Source organism: Rattus norvegicus, chromosome 15 (genome assembly GCF_021556685.1).
Source record: "Rattus norvegicus strain SHRSP/BbbUtx chromosome 15, alternate assembly SHRSP_T2T, whole genome shotgun sequence".
In the NCBI taxonomy this organism is placed as follows: domain Eukaryota; kingdom Metazoa; phylum Chordata; class Mammalia; order Rodentia; family Muridae; genus Rattus; species Rattus norvegicus.
The window spans coordinates 51,994,456-52,013,532 of NC_141548.1; the positions used below are offsets into that span (position 1 = coordinate 51,994,456).

The window sequence follows — 19,077 nt, forward strand, 5'->3', positions numbered from 1 at the left end:
CAGTACCTGTAGTGGACCCAGCATCTGCTAGCTGTGGGTTGATGCTAGCTGTCCCTATTAGCTGATGCCTTTGTGGGAACCCCAGGTTTGCCACTCACTCTATAGACAGCCTGTGGTACTAGCTAGGCTCTGTGGTCCTTGCTTTTCTCATGTTTACAATGGGGGCAATAGAGGTGTCTCTGTAGGGTAATGTTTACTTGAAAATGCTTGTGAAATCCTATGCTCTGGTCCCACCTGGGAGACTGCCAGGGAAGACACTGTACTGAGTTGAGGAAGACGATCTGCCAGGAGAGGAGGGATGGGTGAGGCAAGAGAGGGGGGAGGTTTAGAAGATGGTTAGCTCTGGAATGCGGAAGAGAAGCATGCCTAGAGGATGTAGGGACTCAAGAGGTTTTCTTGCTGAGCTGGAGAGTGCGTAGGGAGGAATTTAGATGGCGGACATTGCTGTCTCTAACTCAGTTCTCCAGGGTCAGGACTGAGGGAGGTGGGGAACTCAGGAGCAGGGGTGGTGATAGAAGACTGGAGTGACAGGTTACTCAGGAGGGAGACAGATGTGTGGAGAGGGTTTTCAGACAGCGTCTCTCAGTTAGCTAACTGGTATCTTTGAGCAGGGAATCTCCTTGTGACCCTGCATCTTTTGGTGGATGAACTCACCTCTCCTTTTTTATTGTGGTGAAATACGCCTGACATAAACTTTACCATCTGAACCATTTGTAGCTGTGCAGCTCGGAAGCCGCAAGTGCCTTCATATTGTTGTATAACCATCACCACCATCCATCCCCAGGACACTTTTACATTTCTAGGCTGAGACTCTGAGCCTTCAAACATTAATTCACCGTCTCCCCTCCCCCAGTTCCCAGCACCTACCACGCTCTTGTTTTGCCCATGAGTCTGGCTCCTTTAGGGTCTTATATAGTAGACATACTTCCTCCTTTGTGCCTAGCTTATTTCACACACCTTCACTTTGTCACTTGTCCATGTTGTAGCATATATTCCAATGTCCTTTTGTTAAAACAAAGGATCTCGTGCCACTGGGGCTATAAAAACTGGATTTGCTTGTTTGTTCCTTTGACCAATACTGAAGTTACCCCCATCCTTGGTTCTTCTGTCAATTCAGAGTACTACAATTCCTCCACACCATGCCAACATTTGCTTTTTTGTTTCTTCTTGAATTTCCCTCTTTTCTTTTCTCTCCCTGCTTCCTTCTTCTATTGTTGTAAATCGTAGTAGTTATTTGTTCTGGATTTTAATCCTTACCACATTTGCAAATATTTTATCTTTCTCATGTTCTTTGATCTCATGGTCTGCCTTTTTACCTCTCTGGACAAAGTGTGTGTGTGTGTGTGTGTGTGTGTGTGTGTGTGTGTGTGTGTGTGCATATGCATGTGCATGTGTGTGTGTTTGTGTGTGTGTGTGTTTGTGTATGTGTGTGTGCATATGCATGTGCATGTGTGTGTGTTTGTGTGTGTGTATGTGTGTGTTTGTGTATGTGTGTGTGCATATGCATGTGCATGTGTGTCTGTGTGTTTGTGTGTGTGTGTGTGTGTGTGTGTGTGTGTGTGTGTGTTGTACACAAGTTTGGGGGCCTAGAAAGCCAGAAGAGGGAGTTTTATCCTGTAGAACTTCAGTTACAGTTACTTGTGAGCTTCCAGATTTGGGTACTTGGAACCGAGCCCCGTCCTTTGAAAGAGCAGTAGGTACTCTCACTCCTGAGCCCTCTCTACAGCACTGTTTTCATTGAGGCAGTGATTTTCAATGTGACTGAGGCTAAGCTCAAACTCTTGATCCTCTAGCCCCAGCTTCCTGAGTGCTGATAACTCAGACATGAACTTCTGTACTTATCTCATAAAGCTTTTGACACTGAACTCTACACTATCTATTTTTTATTTTGTTGTCGCTGCTTTTGGTGTCACGCACAACCCCATCATTTAATGTATCACTTTTGGAAGTGGCATTATTATCCCCAAAGTGCCTGGGATATGCTGGGACTACACGTTTTAGCAAAATCTGCCCGGTAATTCTCTTGGGTTATTGTCACTATAGACATATGGATGAATAATGTTAAATTCGCAGCCCTTGTGCTCTTTCTTTTGAATTTTCACTTGTGTATCGATGGCCCCATCAATCTTGAAGTCCCTAGGCCTGAAAATAGTCACTCTTGGCTTCCCATCTCTTCTCTCCATTGTCATCTGTGGGAATTAGAAAATTGTTCTCCTTATGCCCTCCCAGCCTCCCAGGAGGGAGAACAATGGGTACTGGCTTATAAAACACGGGCAAAATGGATGCTTGTCACCTTCAGGCCTAGCAATACCAGATGTATACAGCTCTCTCTGACCTTGCCCTGCCTTCATGTGTTGACTTTGCACATAGGGACCAGTGGATGGCTGTGTGGACTCCATTGAAACCACAAGGCAGAAGGCCTTAAGGGGCCCAGTGACTGCATGGGTCAACTCTCCTTTTCCCTACACATTGTCTTCTAGTGTGCATGAAAAGAACTTCTACTGTGCTAAAATCCTTGCATTTTTGATTTTTTTAAAATAGCAAGTGTCCTGTGCACATGAATAATTCAGAACTCTCAAAGCTGCCCTCATGGCCTCTCTTGGTATCTTCTGTTTTTTAATGTTCATTGATAACAGTTTCAGACTTCTTGCTGGTGCTGCCAACCCTAGACTCCTGGAGTAACTTCACATTACTGGGCTTAATTGTTCCTCTTTTCACTCTCCATCCATAAGCACAGAAAAGAAATATTTTAGAGAAGATGAAAGTTGTATATGATTTTATTAACAACCTTAGTTATCAAAGGTCTTCCCATTAAGGGAGTCTTCTTTCTTCCTCATGGGAGGGGTCACACTTCACACCTTTTTTTTTTTCCTCTCTTCTCACTGGCCTCTTTTTTTTTTTTTTTACATTTTATTTATTTTTTTATTAACTTGAGTATTTCTTATATACATTTCGAGTGTTATTCCCTTTCCCGGTATCCGGGCAAACATCCCCCTCCCCCCTCCCCTTCCTTATGGGTGTTCCCCTCCCAACCCTCCCCCCTTGCCGCCCTCCCCCCCATAGTCTAGTTCACTGGGGGTTCAGTCTTAGCAGGACCCAGGGCTTCCCCTTCCACTGGTGCTCTTACTAGGATATTCATTGCTACCTATGGGGTCAGAGTCCAGGGTCAGTCCATGTATAGTCTTTAGGTAGTGGCTTAGTCCCTGGAAGCTCTGGTTGCTTGGCATTGTTGTACATATGGGGTCTCGAGCCCCTTCAAGCTCTTCCAGTTCTTTCTCTGATTCCTTCAACGGGGGTCCTATTCTCAGTTCAGTGGTTTGCTGCTGGCATTCGAGTCTGTATTTGCTGTATTCTGGCTGTGTCTCTCAGGCCTCTTAACCACCATTCAAGCTCTAGTTTAGGAATTCCCCCTCTTCCAGCAGGCCCTTGGGGGGACTCCTGCTGTGCTCTTGAGCATACAGTTAGAACTGATTAGACTGTTCTCCACTCATATACTTCTAGTTTATCATCTTCTGCTAAAGTACAGCTCCTTTGAGTGGAATTTATCAGTGGGACACAATAGCATCTAGAAATGTGCTGAATTCTGTGTGCTTGCCTGTGTAAGTTTCTTAGATCGTACTTTATTTAGTCTTTGAAAACTACATACATTTATGCAATGTATTTTGACTATACTCATGTACCTCCCTTCAGCTTCCCCAGGCACCTCCCATCTTTTTCTCAATTTCATGCTTTACATTTTTGTTATCAATAACCTCCTAGGTTCAATGAGAGCTGTCCATATGCACATGGGTGTGGGCCTATGTGTTTGAAGAGGATAGATTATAGTCTTTTTTCTTTGTAGGTTTGGGAGGTCACAGGCCTTGGATGTTCATGCTTTTTTAATTTTAAGTTTTTTTTTAAAGTTTGAAATTAAGATACAATTATAAAATTTTTTCTTTCCCTTTCCTCTCTCCAATGTTTCCTAGGTATCTCCCATTATTGTCTCTCAAATGTCATCTGACCTTTAAAAAAATGATGTTTTACACACACACACACACACACACACACACACACACACACACACACACACTCTTAATATACAAATACAACCTGGTTCGTCCACATTGCCCCTTGTATGTATACCAGTATATATACCGGAGTGGGGGTTGATCATATGCCCCGGGGAAGACAATTTTTCTCTCACTTGTGATATTCCCTAGTTGCATGTAGTTCAACTTCCAGGGTTGAGGCTCTATGAAATTTCCCCTTTCCATGTTAGCACATTCTTGTTCACATCATGTTTGGCTTCCATGTTGTCGAGACCACGTGTAGCTTGCATGATGACATTTCTAGGAGTTTCATAACATACATGGCTTTTAGGAGCTTTCTACCCCCTCTTTCTCAGTGCTCTGTGAGTCTTGCGTTCAGGACTTATGTTGTAGATGGATCAGTTGGGGCTGTGCACAGAATCATTTATGCTCTGCATTTTAGTCAGTTGGGGTTTTTCAGTAATGGTCCCTGTCGTGATTTGAATATGCCTGGCCTAGGGAGTGGCACTGTTTGGAGGTGTGGCCTTGCTGAAATAGGTGTGTCGCTGTGAGCATAGGCTTTAAGACCCTCATCCTAGCTGCCTGGAAGTCAGTCTTCCAATAGCAGCCTTCAGATGAAGATGTAGAACTCAGCTCCCCCTGCACCATGCCTGTCTGGATGCTGCCATGCTCCCATCTTGATGAAAATGAACTGAACCTCTGAACCTGTAAGCCAGCCCCAGTTAAATGTTGCCTTTTATAAGACTTGCCTTGGTTATGGTGTCTGTTCACAGCAGTTACAAAGAGGAGTTTCTTTGTTAAGAGGCGTAAGCTGCACTAATCTGTGGGTATAAGGACAAGTATTTAGAATGAGGTTAAGAATTATACTGGTTTAATAAAGTGGCAAATATACGTTGTTCTTCAAGAACCATGACCTCACTAGTCCTAAGTAATTGGCAAGGTTGTAGTACAGACATGATTTCTCTCTTGTTGCGGGGCCTTAAGTCCTATTAGAGAACTGTTAATTGCTGTGTAGATATGAGTGATAGCATCATACCCTTAGCATTATGCTAGTTTATCATTGGTGTAGTTATTGGGCATCATAGATGGGTAACACTATTGCTTTCTTCCCTCCTTTGGAAGTTCGCATGGCACCTTCGTATACCCCTAATAATAATCCGCCAACCCCCAAGGTTCTGTATTTGAAGTATATGGCATCTTCAGCAATAGAGACTCACCTTCCATCTCTGGGAGAACCAAGGACAGTGGCAATAGCCTGGGATGCTTGGGGCCATTTGCACTTCCTTGACCAACAGCTTGTGAGGGAGATTTTCATGCCAGGAGCATAGTCCATGGCTCTTGGGGGAAAGCATTGTCAGTCAGTGTAGGGAATTTAAATTTATACTGTATACTTACTTATATTTGAAGTATTTATAATTATAAATATATAATTTACACTTCTGTGTCCACACATAGGCTTGCTGTATTCTATGTAATTTAAGATAAATCAATACTATTTTGTTTTTTTATGACTTTTAAAGATACCCTTACTGTTATTTTACCCTCCTATGCCTTCTGTTCCTTTACAACTAACCACTGTCCCATTTCTCCCATTTCCCTTTTCACAATGCTGCTGCCTTGCTCGTTTCCTCCTTAGTGTTCTCCCCACTCCAGGGTCCCTTTTAGTTCCCAGGCTTTTGCAGTGACTCTAGGTTATGTACTCACATCTGAAGAATTGGAGTTAGGAGCCACAGATGAGAGAACAATGAGATATTTGTCTTTTTGCGTCCAGGCTATCTCACTCAATATAATCTCTTTTAGTTCCATCCATTTGCTTCCAAATTTCATCATTTCACTTTTCTTTACAGTTGACTAGTATTCCATAGAGTAGATATACCTCGTGTTTACTATCATTCATCTGTTAAAAGGCATTGAGATTATTTCTAGTTCTTAGCTATTGTGAATAGAGTGATACCCACTACCTTTGAAAGCAATTCTTAGCATGGAAAGATGTGTTAGAAGCTTAACCCAGCAAGTGATGCAAACAGATGCAGAGACCTACAGTCAAACATTAGGAAGAGCTTGGAGATTCCTGTGGAAGAGAGGGCAGAAGGATTGTAGAAACTAGCAGGTTCAAGAACACCACAAGAAAACCTACAGAAGCAACTAACCTGGGCCCTTAGGGGCCCACAGAGACCAAACCGCTGACCAGGGAGCATACTTGGGACTGACCTAGGCCCACTGCACATATGCAATGGTTGTACATCTTGGTCTTTATGTGAGACTCGTAACAGTGGGAGCAGGGACTGTCCCTGACCCTGTTGCCTGCCTTTCCCTAACCTGGCTGTCTTGTGTAGCCTAATTAGGAGAAGATGCTCCTAGTCCTATTGCAACAAGATATGCCAAGGGTGGTTAATATCAGTGAGAACCTTTTGTTTTCTGAAGAGAAAGGGAGGAGGAGTGGCTGGGGGGGAGCTGAGGGGAAGATTGGGAGGAGGGGGGGAGAATCTGTGCTTGTGATGTAAAGTAAATTGATTAATTAAAAAATGTGCTACTTCCTGGAGTGGAGGCAGAGTCTGCTTAGTGAGCAGCACGTTCTGCCCTTCTGCTGTGATAAGGGTCAGTGTCCAGCTTCTGTATTATTTTACAGGGTTACGCAGACTCAATCATTTATTCAAAAAACAAACCCAAACCTACATTCTTAAAGTTCTGGAATCTGAAGAGTTCAAAGTCAAGGACTTTGTTTTTGCTAAAAGCCCTTTCTGTGTATCACCTGTGGCAAGGGTTGGAAAAGTATGCGAATACGTGGAAGGAGGCCAGACTCTTTCCTTTTCATCAGGAAAGCCCTCACGAAATGTCCAAGCCATTGCCTCTGTAATCCACAGCAGCTCTATCCTCATGTCCTCCTCACCCCTTAAAGGTCCCATCATTGACTCTGCACATTGAGAATGAGGCTTTCAGTTTTCTGACCACAGGAAAGGGGCGAGTAAGAACTTCTGCAGTTTCCTTGATGAGGGATGAAGACTATACTTCCCTGTGGGTATAAGGATAAATGTTTCTAGATCGTTGTTAAGAATTATGCTGGCTTAGTAAGCTAGTGGTTACAGATTTTCTTTCAATAACTATGATTTTACGAGTACTGAGAAGTTAGGTTTGCAGCACCAGGCATGGCCTCCCTGTTGTTGAGCAGGTCTTAAATCCAATTATGGAGCCATTGGCCACCACCAAAGCATGTGTGCCTCTATTGTGCCCTTAGGATTATCCTGCCAGGCTAGTTTATGTGATTCACAGGCACAGCTGTGGAGAACCATTGGTTGCCTCCTTCCTTTGGAATCTTGCACAGCATCTTCGGGTCAGCAGGGAGGAGACATTCATGTCAGTTCCAGCTCAGGTGTCTTTGAGTTCTGTTTCTGAAGTGCATGATGTCCTCAGCCATAGGAACTTGCCTTATGCCTGTCAGGGGCAACAGAGAGCAACAGCGATAGGCTGTATCTGTGGGGAGTATATTTGCAGCAGATGGAGAGTACTCCAAAAAACCCCACCACTAATCAAAACCCAGAGTTGTGGATCTCAGTCCCAGTGAATACATCTCCTAACCATTTCCATGCTTAAGGCTCAGGGAACATTATAGGAAAGGGGGTGGTAAGAGTGTAACAGCCAGGGGGTTTGCTGTGAGTGAGATCGTGTTTCCTATAACATCAGAGTAGACAACAGAAAGTCTGCCCAAATGTGAGCTGCACATGGAGGACCCCAGTGGACCTGCCAAAGTGGATGGGGAAAAGCCCATGAGGCCTCAACAAGAAACTAAAGGCCATTGAGGAAAGCTGGGTCCAGGAAAGGTGGTCATCCTCAGGGAAGACCACAACCAAGTGGTTGTCCAGTGCCAAATGGTCAGCCCTGAAAACATACATACCAGTAACATTATATGGACCAAACAAATTCTATTTAGGAATATATATGTATATACATATATGCATGCAATAACAATTTGTGAAAAAATGTGGCCATGAATTTGAAGGAGAGTATGAAGAGATATATAGGAGGATTTGTACGGAGGAAAGGTAAGGGCGAAATACAATATTATAATTTCAAAAATAAAGATAAAGACATTTATGTGAGAGGCTCATAAAGTGACATAAAGCCCCAGGACCATTGATGTACAAATAACAGATACCTTTGAATTGTCTAGAATGGACTTCAGTCTCACCGGTTACTTGGTACCTTGACCCACCCTCAGAGCTGTTACAGTGATGGCTCATTCTTGCCAAGTGTTAAGGATAGTTTCCTTATCTTGGTCATGCACGATACTCAGCTAATAGTTTGTGTGTTGTGGCTTCGTCTCCACAGTTATAAATGTCGTAGATTCTTACAAACAGCATGGTTGAAATCCAGTGGTGCCTGATGCTTGCCCTCCCCAGGGAGGCATGCGAAGCCCCCTGTTGGATTCTTCTTCTCTGTCACTCTTATTGTTTGCTCAGCACCCAGCCTTAGCAGCCAGCGGAATGCCTTGCTGGCTTTTTCCTCCACAGCTCTTTGAATGTTTAATAAATTCTTAATTAAAAGCTGGGCACCTCATCTATTCCTGTCAATTGCTTCTGTGTTGTGAAGAAGAGAGACCTACAGGAGGGAAATGTCAGGCCCACCCCCTGCCCTCCGCTCACACCCACAACCCTACACATGCATGTGCGTGTGTGCACATACAACCCAGGACTTGGTGCTGTATTTACATAATTCTATTGACATTTTGAGGCTAAAATTATGTATGCTACTTTAATTTGCTGTTAAATTAAATTATGAATGTTTGGAACGTAGTAATTTCTTTTGTTCTATGAACAGATTGTTTTATATATCTGCCTATATTACCAAGTTATTAATTTAATGATTTCATAATAGCAGCTCATTCCTCTGGGTAATATAAAGACTGAAGTGTACGCTCCGTACAGCACAGGCAGAAGCTGCTTGCCCTACGTGAATTGAAGGTTTTTGGAATAAAGATATTAGTTTTGGCAGAATGTTTAAGAGGGCATAGGGAAACTAGAGGGATGTGTCAGGTCAGTTCTGGTTTCCCAAACTCATTTTTAAAAGACAAGACATAGTCCACTGCCCATGAGACTGCAGGAAAAATAATTTTCTTAAGTAAAGTCAGGCCCTGACTTTGAGCACTGACAAGTTTGAGAACTGTGGATGCCTGTCTAGTCTGTTAGCACGGGACACTGCATGGGCTCTGCTTGAGATGAAAGCAGGAGGGTTTTTGTCTTGATGGTCTCTTGGGTCACTATCCAATCTGCACTCTGGAGATATGTTGCTATGGTAACCTGATGTTGGCCACATTATTCTGCTCCTTGTTGGCACCTGACCCTATTTGAGTGAAATGCCAATGGCTAGGTACTGTGTGTGTGTGTGTGTGTGTGTGTGTGTGTGTGTGTGTGTGTGTTCTCTGAATTCCAAGGGGGGGATTCCTTTATGCTAGGAAGTTGTGACTTCATCTTTCTGTGCCTCAGTTTTCTGATCAATAAAATGGAAATGTAGCTGACTAATCAATGCAGGATCGAGTAGGACTTCCATAAGAAAGTAGATGAGAAAGTGCTTTTGCTAAGTTATGTGCCGAGTTATGTGGATGATGGGGGGTGTAGCACAAACTAGCTCGTACTAGAACAGTGATTGTGATGATGGCCATGGCTGTTCCTGTTGCAGCATTAGGTGATTCAATTTCTTCCATGTCTCAGATTCTTCAGGTGATGTTAGAGATGTGAACACAAAGGCTCCCAAAGTCCTCTTCACCTCTCACAGCAAGTTTACTGTTATTCTTTTTTTAGAAGAAAATTCAAAATGATGAGTTTCGTGTGAGAATGCTGAAGACAGAGCCTTACTAAGTGATGTGTCTTCTTCCATAACTGAGCCCCTCTTACTCAACAATGACTGATGTATTTCCTATGCAGACATGACGTCTGCCTTCTCCCCGGTGGCACTCCAGTGGGACAAGATGACCAAAATACATGAGCATGCTTTGTGCTTGTCAAGGTGGGGCTGGAAGAGGGCAGAGGAAGCTAGGCAGAGGGCAAACGATTGGTTATGGGTTCACCTGGTCAGAGCTGTCACAGGAAGAAGCAGAAACACAGAGGGAGATGGAATGGGAGAGAGCTGTATAATGTGGGTAGAATATTGAATCTGGGCTTTAGGCAAGAGTGATGAACACAGGCTAAAGTATAAGCAGGGTCTAAACTGGTAGCATAGAGAGTTTTGCTAGGCATAGGGCATTGGGAACCATGGAAGGAGAGAAAGATTCAATGTGGAGAGCCAGTTGGAAGAGGGTAGAGCTGGAGGCAAGGAGATCACTCATGGGACTGTTATATCAATCAAGATGAGAACAATGGAATGAAGGAAAGCTTTAGAGAAGCCTGAAATGTTGCTAAGGTCTGGCATAGGGTGGATGGGGGCAGTAGCATAGAGGGTGTTGCTGAAGTTGGGAAACTGAAGGACTGTGAGATCACCCTGGGAGCTTTCAGTTCTTCCTTTTCTGGATTTTCTATGATGTCCTTGAAGGCATTTATACCAACTACTGTCACAGTGGCTGACATACGCTTGCATACACACAATGGTATGTACCTAGATGTGGGCATACATACATGCATGCATGTGCATGAATGCGTGCGCATGTGCGCACTCGTGCACACATATGCGCGCGCGCACACGCACACACACACACACACACACACACACACACACTCACATACCCCTCTACAAATGTGTGCTCTATAGGATAAGGTAGAATGTTTCTTTGTGTATCCCAGTGTGACAATAATGTGAACTATTCTTGACACCGTGTCCCCCAAGAATAAATAAATAAATTTCTTTCTTTTATGTTTTATCTACAATCTTGGATATCATGTCTTTATCTTCATGAATCTCCCACATTAGAGTGTAGCTTAAAAACATCTGGATTCCTGGTGCCTAACAACATGTCAAGTAAACTCTAGTCATTGCTGTGAATGATTGATGAATAAAAGACACTAAGGAACCTGGATCTGAACCTTCTTGAGGATGATTAGCTATGCTTCCTGGTCTTCCCAAGAAGAGACTTAAATCTTCTGTCTTGAGAGGTGAAGTACTAATGGGGACACCAGAATCTGGAGATCAGTGTCTTATTCAAATGCCAAATCCATAGACCTTTGGCATCAAAGACCAGAGTCACAAAAGACTCCCTAAATGTAGGTAAAAGGTAACTCAATAGTTGGAGGTAGTCAAGAAGGAAAAAAAATTGAACTAGGGTTAGCTGTGGCAAAATATGGGTAGAGGGTTAAGATAAATAACAGAGAGACTGCTTGGTTAGGCATAGGACAGAGAAATAGAGAGATGGAGAGACATGAATAAGGATCAAGAAGGTGACTGAAATTATCAGAAGAGCCAGGGGTGACCCAGGAGCCAGAATTCAGATGGAAATCAACAGTGGAAGAAATCGTTATGCAGGGCATAGGGGAAGAAGTCTGGAGGACTTGTTCAGTAAGATCTAAGGCTAGAGAATGATTGAGGACACCAGAAAAGACAGGGAAGAATTTAGATGGAAGATCCAGAAACACAGGCAAGATCACATTAATGGCAACGTGCCAATGCCCAACACTTTGTTGGTAGTTCACAGAAGTTGAGTGGAGTTCTTGTGACTCAGGAAGAGGGAACAGAAGAAAGGAAATGCCAAGAGGTTGGAGAGAGGTACTATCTCCAGGATCTGGATCTTAGAACTTGCCTTTAGGTAAAGTAGGGTGGAGAAAGATCTGGGTTGCATGTAAGACATTTCCAGCAGTTACCTCCAAGAATCTTTCTTTAGTGGTAAATTGTTGGGTATGCACTTACAGCTTGGACACGTCCTGATATGGTCTGCATACTCCTGTCTAATTCTTACATTGAAATCTAATCCTCTCCAAGAAAAATACTATCATGAAGTGGAACCTTTGGAAGGTGGGTAATTTCTCTCCAGCCTTATGTGTAGGATTAATGGCTGTATGAAAAATTTTTGTGTTAGGGGGCTCAAATACCTGAGTTAATACCAGTTAAAAGGAGGAAGAGTCTATTGGAATCACTGGTTCAGAGGTTTGGCTCCCTAGCCCCATCTCTTAAGTCCTGAGATAAGGACAGCATCATGGCAGTGGGATGCATGACAGAAGAGGCCTGTAACTTCATGGCAAGCAAGGAGCCGAGATTAAGAAACATGGCTGATTTTCTCCAACCCCCAGTTTCAGCCCATGGAATAAATGACATAGCCTGAATTCAGAGTGGCTCTATACTTAATTCTCCCCACAAACACCCTTCCAGACACATCTTGAGGTGTGGACTCTTAAATTCCTAGGCACTGCTCCACCCAATCAAGTTGGCAATCAAGATTCACTATCACAGCTTTCGAGAGGGACATGGAAAGACACGCAGAAGGTGCCAACAGACACCAAGCTATTGGCATCATGTTGAATGTAATAGTCTCTCAAACTGTGAGCAATGCATCTTTGTTATTTATAAATTACTCCATGTAAGGCATTTTACTAGTTGACTTAAACACACTAACATATATACTAAACTTCACGGGCTGGGTGATAATGTCTCAGAGGCCCAAAGAAGGTGGACCCCGGGCAGAGGCCAGGATCAAGGTTTGGAGGCATAAGTAGGATGAATTTGAGGAAATTGATGAGATTGTCTCTCTGTGTGAATAGTGACTGTGGTGATGGCTAAAATTTAGGAGGGAAAAGACCTGACTCAAAGGAAACAAGCAAACAAACAACCCCGGAGACCTGTGAGAGGCTATCTGAAGCAATTCTATGTCTGGAGCTCTGGGTTATTTAATGTTTCCAGCAATGAACTAGACAATGAAACAGAGAGCACGCTCATTAATTTCATAGATGACACCCAGCTGAGGCTGGAGGGGGCACCTTGGAGGATCTGATTAGAATTCAAATTGACTCCAGTAGGTTTTAAAGATTGGTCAGAAACCAACCAAATAAGATCTGGGAAGGACAAGGGCAGAAAGCGAAAGGCAGCCTCAGGAAGGACTAGGAGAGTGACTTGCTTTGTTTTAATCCTGCCTGAAACCTGCTGACTCCCTTGACCTCCCTTGCCTGACACATCACAGCTGACATTTGCACATAGCTTACAATGAACTTTCACAGTTCTCTCCTTGGGGCCTTGGGTGACAACACCCTTAGAGAGGGGGTTGTTAGGAATGGGTTCGTGGTGGGTTCAGAGATGTTAAAAAATCTGCCTGAGGCTGCACAGCTGATAGGTGTCAAAGTCAGATGCAAACTCATTTAGCACTTTACACAGTTCATTTGACACTTACCTCAGAGTGCTTTACTGTCTTATCTGATATGTGACCTCATTCAGTGCTGTAGTCCCTGGATCCTGCTCCTTGGCCTTAGGCAGGTCCTATTTCCATCCATGTCAGGCCAAGATCCCATGATGTACCCGTCCAACACAATTCTTAACAGCCGCTTCACCAACTTGGATGCAGTCTAGCTGGACTAGACCCACTAGCTTGTTTTCACACTTTGATGTTGGTCCAGCTACCTGTCAATACTCCTCCGCACCTGGCTCATTGAGAACCCTCCGAGAGAATAGCACAGTTGGGTAGAAGGAGCCACTGTGGGTTAGCAGGCAGGTTGCTGGCTCTGTTTGGCAACCAATCTTTCCAGTCTCTGGTCAGTTGGCTCTCCTTCGGTCCTAACCTCATTACTGACCCACTTACTATTATTGTTACCCTACTGAAGAGAAGACAGGTCACCTGGCAAGTGGTCCCTTAACTTCTAGTTCTCAGTATCTTCCATTTTGTCTAACTCTCCAACAGCTCTCATCTCCAGCCTCCTGGCTCAGGGTGAAGAATGTTGTGTCTGTTTCCTCTTCTATGTTGTTCAAACCCTATTCTGTTCTGTCCCCTCTTGCATGTATACCATCCTCTATGTGCCTTACACTTGTGTAACCTATTCCATCTGTGAAACTTTCCCAAAGGGAGGTTACCAGGGAGGAGCCTGGGATATGCAGCACTTTCTATCCATGTTCTGATTCTTAAGCTATGTAGAGTGTCTGTCGGTTCCTTATACATAATCTATCGTACAACTTTGAGTCATCTGAAATGAAAATAGTCCTCCTTCAATCTACCATGTGAAAGGCAAAAGCTGTCCATGATCCTTCATGTTTCCTGTTTGTGGTTTATACCTTAACAGCCTTTTCTGACATCCTTTGTCACCCCTTATCACCCCATAAACCCACCATTTTTCTTTTTTCTGACCCTGATCTCCCTATGGCACTACTGATTCCTGGCCTTCTCCCAGGCTCTTCTGTCCCATTCTTTCACATTTCTTGTGGCTGGAACTTCATGTCTTCTCACTAGCCCTTTTGGTCTGCCTTGGCCAGAACCTGCTGGTCAGCCTCTGAAAGTGCTAGACTCCTGAATTTTGTCCTCTTTCTCCATAATCCATCAATGATTGAAACTTTGTCCCTAGTTATTCTGCTCTTCCTGGCTATAGTTTCCTTATTGATGTCCCGGTCTCTACCCTTGCCTCCTGTTAACCTAAGCTCACCATGCTGTTTCTCCACTTGAATGCCCAGCTTCTTACTGAGTGCCCATTCGTCTAAGTCTTAGTCCATTGTCCATGATCTTTCATGATCTAGTGCCACCTGCTCTCTAGAATCAGCAGCTCCTGCCCTCAACACACCCCACTACTTCTAAGCAACCAGGACATTATCCTGTCCTCACTGTGCCTGACTACTGGTAGGTTCCAAGGACTCACACCTTGTCTTTGAGATCACACCCCCGTGTCTTTGCACATACCTTTCCCTTCTCCTCAGGTTCCTCACCTAGCAGCTGTAACTGCAATGCTCTGGCTTCTCACTCGGGAGAGTGACATGGCATCCTGACTAAGAATGTCACACCTGGAGTCACACTGTTTAGGTTCAAGTCCCAGTGTACTCTGATATCACTGTGACTTGGGAATCTATAGCTCAAGGCTTCCTTTCCTCCTTTGTAAATGCACAGTGAGGAAAGTGCCCACCGCTTGGGACTGTTGTGCAGGTTAACATACAGGATGTGCAAAGTGCTTTTCCTAGTGCTGGCTCCATCTGAAATTCTTGCCAATGACTGATCCTTGTGACACTAAAGATGCCTTCATGCTTTAAGATCCAGGTACTTGCTCTGTGATGATGTCTCTGACTTTTCAGATGGACACACACAGCATTGCTTACTTACTTAGCATTCTATCTGTTTGTGTCTACCTCTACCAGTCTACTGTCTACTATTTTAAGTGTTGTCCTCAGTATTTGACCCAATAACTAATGTTAGACAATCCCACTCCCATCCCTTAAAGACAAATGGCTTTGACTTTCATCTTTGATTAGTGCTGGGCCACTGTAATGTACTCACTGACAGACTGAGGCCATTGCAGTTGTATCCTGCTGTTTTGGTCCTGAAGTAGACTCACAGGAAGTCAGGCCCAAAGGCCGTGATAAATCCTTCATTGGTCAGGATGGAATGTTTAGAAATTCACCCTGGCCAGTGGGATACACATTGTCCATCAGCAATTAGAGCTACAGAGAAGAGTGGGGGAAGTATATTACATACTTGATGGGTGAACACATGGGATTGTCTGTCAGTGGTGAGTTGGATGACAGTGGCCTGATTGTTCTCGGATCCTGGGTGGCAACATCTGGGCTGGCCATTCTCCCCAGCAGTGATCTCAGAGGACAAAAATCATGTTGATGCACCAAGAGAATGCAAGAGTGGGGCTTTTCAGGGCAGAGTAAGATGCTTTTGTGGGATCCCAGTTGCTGCCAGCTGCCTTATGGGCTGCCAGGACATTCTTATGCCTTGGCGTGGTCAGAAGGCAGCTGATTGGAGCTCTAGGTAGGTGCTGATTAAGGCTGCTTGACAGTGCCTCCCCAGGGCTGAAGTGGACAAGGCTGCATGATGGGTATTCCTTGTCTAAGCTCCCTGGAATGGAGGGAGTGGGGACACAGGACAGAGAGTACTGAACGTGCTCCCAGACTTCCTGGCTTTGGTGTTCTTATGCTATACACTATCTGGTCACCTGATTTTGTATTCCTGGTGTCTCTTCTCTCAAGTTCTGACCTTGGGTTACAGATCAGAGAGGGAAGTGGTTTTAATGATACTTTTCCACCTTTGGTCTTTCTTTGAGTATGGCTGTTAGGGTTCCATTCTAAATCTTGTTCACCATGAGCCTCTAGGGCCAGTACCAGGGTCCTTTCTTTACTTACTGGACATTTTGCTGCCTGTCTATTGGTAGATCTTGGGGGTCACTGATCGTTTTACTACTCCCAATCTTCATCTTCACATTAAGGCATTGACTCACACACACAGAGGCCTGGACAAGGAGACTCACAATCTTCCCAGGGCAGTTGGACACTCAGCATGGTCTTTGCCCGATACCAGCTGATGTTGTTAGCTCTGTGACTCTGTCTTGTTAGGCATGATGTTATGTCCTGGCTGGTCACTTGCTACGTGAGCTGCTGTGATGTAGTGCAGGGGAAGATGCAGGATTGATGGGACTTGAAATATGGGGCAGGATGGGGTTGAGAAGAAGAGGGGTTTGGGGGCCTCTGTGTGAACATGTTTTGGGAAATGTTGTCTCCTGTGTAGTCCCACAGCTACCAATTAACAGTACTCATCAGTGAAGGTGGCCTTTAAAAGGAGGACGGTGCCCACGGCCATCAGAGATGCCCACTGCCACATTGGAGGCTGAGTTGCACACGGGCCAGCTAACTTGTCATCTTTCATGTGGCCTTCTGGGATGAAGACACTGATGCTGCTGTTCCCATAATGACCTTCAGTGGAGAACCAGGTCAGTTTCTGAGGCTGACATGTCCCTGCTTTGGCCTGCTGCCACCCAGGCAATTAACTTCTGCTGTAATTCTGGGCCTCTGCCCCTGCACCTTCCCACTCCCGCCCCCTTTCTAAACAACCATGTTGAACAAGTGACTTACAGGAGGAGGGAAGGGGACTGTCTAGTCTGGAGGCTGAGAGATGACAAGGGCCTGAGCAGAGAGCTGCGTGTTTTGAATCACTGGAGTTGCTGTTCTGGGAGCAGATGTGAGGCCGTTGCAGAGAATACTCCAGGCAAACCCTGAGGGTAAGTGAGGGTGACGTGCTGAAGACAGGAGCCTCTCCCAATCACCATCCCCCTGGGGCTGGCCCCAAGCCCTGCCAATTACCTCCCTGACTTGCTTGGTTCTGCTCTCTGGGAAGGGGAGGGGGACGAGCTAATTCTGTTCTGGGCAGCTGGGCAGTGAATTTGGGGTCCAGTGGTCCCTGGAAAGAACAGGGTGCTGAAGGAAACTAGGGAGTTGCTCTAGGACCTCATTGCTTGCTGTTCTGGTGGGACACCCCCTTCCCCCACCCCCAGCCTCATCATTGTCTTTTTCTACCTTGCAGTTCAGCAACAACCTGGGTTAATCAGAAGCTGCTGACCCTGGGAAGACGGTCTCAGAGGAGTGAGCCTATTTTAAGCTGGTGAAATGATTAGTGATACTAATCACATGTCTTCAGCCCAGACCCTCTGGCCTACTTTACTGCTCCCAACTTTCTCTGGGCCTGCACACTTACCTCAGTCCTCTTCCCTCCTTCTCTTCTCTAAGCAATGAGTTACCCTCAGCTTCCTTTCCTATTTCTGAGGGACAGGAAGTGATGAAAGTCTCCAGTGTCTCTAGTCTGCACTTCTAGTAACCCTTAATAATTTCAAATGACCACAAGAGGCCTTAGGACTAAATTATTTAGACTACAAGCTGACCCTAGAGTGTTCTACACAGTGATATTGGCTGGTGCAAAAAGGGAGGTTTTTGGAGGCTTCTGTGCCCAGGACTCTCTTAGGACCATACAGTCGAGTAAAGGGTGTGAGGGAGGAATGTTTGTTGTGGGCAGGAGCTGAAGGCAGAAATCCTACCCAGAGAAGGAGCCTACTGTTGGATGGGTGTCACAGTTTCCTTGGGATAGTGTGGCCTGCTGAGAGGTCAAGGCTAGAGCCTTATTCTTGGAGTGATTAGAAGCATGTTATGGTTTGGATGTGACTCCCAGAGTTCATGTGTTGGAAATTTCAGCTGTAATTAATAGAGTTTGAGAAAGAAGAAATGATGAGGTCCTGAAGGGTCCACCTTCTTGTATGAAATGATGTCACTATCACAGGGACGTGTTACTTATCTTGGAAGTGGGTTCTTGATGGAAGGAGATCAGCTTGGTTCCTCCTCACTCACATGTATGTGCCTGCATACTTGCACCTGGAGGCACACATGCCACTTATGCCCCCATTGAGTTTCTGTCTGGAGGACTATAACTGATTTGTGAATAGGGAAACTGAGCCACTCTGAGGTATAGTGAATCTAAACAGTAGGCAGGTATTGGCTACATAACGCAGCTTCATAACTTGAGTTTTAAACTCTGTACAGTAGGTCTACACTCTCTGGGAGCCAAGTCATGTATAACAGGCACAGATGGCAAAGGTCAAGGGTGTGGTTCTCAGGGAAATGTTGAATATGAATGGAAGCTCCCATGTTATTATGTTTCACATACAAAACTTCCACCATGGGCTCATGTGTAGCAAACTTGGATCCCAACTAGTGGCACTCCTTTGGAAAACCCTAGAGACTTTCATTGGTGTAGCCTCGCAGTAGGCAATAGGTCACACTGGGGACACATTCCAGTGGGTTCTTGTTAACCCTTTCTCCTTCTTGTTTGTCTCTCTCTGATTCTTGACTACTATCCCTTGGTTAGAACATCTTGCCTCACCACAGGCTTAAAAACAATGATGCTGGTAACCATAGCTTGAAACCTTGGGAAGTATGATCCAAAATAAGTCTCTTCTTTTAAAAGCTGTTTCTCTTGTGTATGTGTCAAGGCAAGAATATAAAAACAAAACAAAATCCCAAAACAATCTCGGCACACTTCTGATATATTCTGTGATCTTAAGTAAGTCATAGAACCATTGTAAGCCTCAGTTGGCTCATGTACTAAATGGGGACAATAACAGTAGAGTCTGGGTTCATAGGGCCTTTCTATGATCCTGTAAGGCAGTGCACATGAAATTTTACC

At 44.6% G+C, this 19,077-nt stretch overlaps 1 long non-coding RNA gene across 1 annotated transcript in view; it reads left to right on the forward strand.

The window, feature by feature from the left end:
• Positions 1–16,668: 16,668 nt before the first annotated feature.
• Positions 16,669–19,077, forward strand: part of LOC120097031 (uncharacterized) — a 146,028-nt gene continuing 143,619 nt past the window's right edge. Inside the window, exons 1-2 of the long non-coding RNA XR_015638924.1 lie at positions 16,669–17,125; positions 17,428–17,505. This is a non-coding gene — a long non-coding RNA (uncharacterized LOC120097031). The remainder of the gene's footprint in view (positions 17,126–17,427; positions 17,506–19,077) is intronic.